Source organism: Cylas formicarius, unplaced genomic scaffold (assembly GCF_029955315.1).
Source record: "Cylas formicarius isolate icCylForm1 unplaced genomic scaffold, icCylForm1.1 PGA_scaffold_142__1_contigs__length_12957, whole genome shotgun sequence".
NCBI classification, from domain to species: domain Eukaryota; kingdom Metazoa; phylum Arthropoda; class Insecta; order Coleoptera; family Brentidae; genus Cylas; species Cylas formicarius.
In genome coordinates, this window is record NW_026844231.1 from 9,568 (window position 1) to 12,957 (window position 3,390).

Sequence of the window (3,390 nt, forward strand, 5' to 3'; positions counted from 1 at the left end):
TAGAATATTTATAAATATAAATTATTTAATTTATTTATATATGTATATATAATTATATTTATTATTAGTATATTATTATTAATTATTATTTAGTTTATATATTATTATAATTATTATTATTATTATTTTTTAACTTTTTAGGGAGATATTTTAAGTACTAATTTTTTAGGCTTAAGATATAATTGTACTTAAAATATTTACCTAAAAAGTTAATAGAAATTTGTATTTCTTTATTATACTTTCAAAGTATATACTTATTCAAGTTCATTAACTATAAATAGAGATATTTATTTCATATATTTATAAATAAATATCTTATTAGAAAGTAGGAAAAAATAACAAATTGTAAAAAATTGCCCTAAGTTAATATAAGGATTTTCTACGGGGGATATGCCGATTCATGTTAAAATTAAAATGATAGATACAAATATTCAAAATAATATTTTATTAATAGGGTAAAAATTAATTCTTGAATTTTTATTATTAATAATTGGCAGCGTATATAAAATTATAATTGAAAGGAATATAATAATAACACCTCCTAGTTTATTGGGGATAGATCGAAGAATTGCATAAGCGAATAAGAAATATCATTCAGGTTGAATATGGATAGGAGTAACTAAAGGATTAGCTGGCGTAAAATTATCAGGATCTCTTAATATATAAGGTATGGTTAGAGTAATTAAAGTTAATCTAAAAATTATAATTAGCATTCCTAATAAATCTTTAAAGGAATAGTAAGGATGAAATGGAATTTTATCTAAATTATTATTTAATCCTAAGGGATTTGATGATCCAGATTTATGAAGAAAAAGTAAATGAATAATAATTAAGCTAAGGATAATAAAGGGGGAGAATGAAATGAAAAGTAAAGAATCGAGTTAATGTAGCATTATCTACAGCAAATCCCCCTCAAATTCAAATTACAGCAGAGTTTCCTAAATAAGGGATAGCTGAAATAAGATTAGTAATTACTGTAGCCCCTCAAAAAGATATTTGTCCTCAGGTAAAACATACCCAAGAAAAGCTGTTGCTATAGATAATAAAAAAATTGTTACTCCAATTAGTCATGTTCTTTTTAGATTTGAGGACCCGTAATAAATTCCTCGTCCAATATGAATATATATACAAATAAAAAATATTGATGCTCCATTGGCATGAAGAGTTCGAATTAATCATCCAAAATTAATTTCTCGACAAATGATTCTTACTCTATTAAATGCTAGTTCAGTGTGGGGATAATAATGTATAGCTAAGAATAAACCTGTAATAATTTGAATTAAAAGACAAATTCCTAATAAACTTCCAAAATTTCATAAATAGGAAATATTTGAAGGAGAGGCTAAATCAATAAGTGAATTATTAATAATTTTAAATAAAGCGTTAGATTTTCGGTAGGGTGAATTTATCATTAGAATATTTTACGTAGGGGCCCGAAATTATTTATAGTAATTGTTACAATTGTAATTAAAGTTACTAATAAGTAAGTTATAATTATAATTAAAATAAAATTATTAGGATAATTAAAATATTTTCTTAAGAATAGTTCTATGTTTGTGAGGATTAAATATTTCATTAGAATTTTTAAAATAGATAAAATAAGAGTCATATATATAAATTATTAAAATATTAATAAGATTAATAATAATAAAAGTAACTAAAATATTATAAAATTTTTTAAATTTATTATTGGAGGAAATTCTTGTTATATAAATAAAAATAATTATCAATGCTCCTACAATAATTATGAATAGAATATAAGATACTCAATAATTTAAATTTATTAATCCAATAATTAAGGAAATTATAATTGTTTGTAAAAGAATAATAATTCCCATTGAAATTGGATGATTAATAAGTAATACTATAATGGATAAGGATAAATTTATTCTTAATAAGAAATATATTATATCAGAAAATAGTTTAAATAAAATTTTAATTTTGGAGATTAAGGATAGAGTTTTCTTTTTCTGAAACTTAAAGAAATATTTCATTTCTGGTTTACAAGACCAGTATTTTAATTAAATTATTTAAGTTAAAATATAATGATAATTAATTTTTATATATTTAGAAGAGTAATGTTTATTATTGGTTTATTATTTTTTATTATAAAAAGTAATTATTTATTATTGATATTATTAAGATTAGAGTTTTTAGTTATTTCTTTATATTTTAATATAGGATTAGTATTAAGATTTAATTTAAGAGATTATTTTTTTTTAATAATATTTTTAACCGTAAGTGTATGCGAAGGTGCTTTAGGTTTAGCAATGCTTGTATTAATAATTCGAAGATATGAAATGATTATTTAAATTCTATATTATTATTATGATAAAATATATTCTTATATTAGTAATATTGATACCTTTAAGTTATTTAAATATATTTTGATTGATTCAATTTATAATATTTATTATTAGTTTTTTTTTAATACTTGGATTTAGAATACAGAATTATATAATTAATATTAGATATATATTAGGTATAGATATTATATCTTTTTGTCTTAGATTATTAAGTATTTGAATTGGTTCTTTAATAATCATAGCTTCTGAAAATTTATATAGAAAAAATAAATATAGAGATCTTTTTTTATTTTTAATTTGTTTATTAATAATTTTTTTATTATTATCATTTATATCAATAGATTTATTTATATTTTATTTATTTTTTGAAGCTAGATTAATTCCAATTTTAATTTTAATTATTGGATGGGGTAGACAACCAGAACGTTTAGATGCTGGATTTTATTTGTTAATATATACATTATTTGGATCATTCCCATTATTATTAGGTATTTTTTTTATTTTTTATATATATGGAAGATTAACTTTTTTTAATTTAGAAATTTCTTTTAGATTAATTTTATATTTAAGTATAGTGTTAGTATTTTTAATTAAAATACCGATATATTTTTTTCATTTATGGTTATTAAAGGCTCATGTAGAGGCCCCAATTTCTGGATCAATAGTATTAGCTGGCGTTTTATTAAAATTAGGAGGATATGGGCTTATTCGAGTAATAATTATATTTTTAGATTTTAAATTTATAAATTTATTAATTATAAATATTTCATTGTTCGGAGCTGTAGTTATTTCTATAATTTGTTTACGTCAAAGAGATATAAAATTATTAATTGCTTATTCTTCTGTTTCTCATATGGGTTTAGCTTTAGCTGGAATTATAAGGTTAAGTTATATAGGTATAATTGGGGCTTTAATTATAATAATTGCCCATGGTTTATGTTCTTCTGGTTTATTTAGTATTGCAAATATAATATATGAACGAACAATAAGACGAAGAATTTATTTAAGAAAAGGATTTTTAAATATTATACCTTCTTTAAGCTTATGAATATTTTTATTATGTTCTTCAAATATAGCAGCCCCC

At 20.4% G+C, this 3,390-nt stretch overlaps 1 pseudogene; it reads right to left on the minus strand.

Moving 5' to 3' along the window:
* Nucleotides 1-497: 497 nt before the first annotated feature.
* Nucleotides 498-1,547, minus strand: LOC132695905 (cytochrome b-like; annotated as a pseudogene).
* Between the last annotated feature and the right edge of the window lie 1,843 nt (nt 1,548-3,390).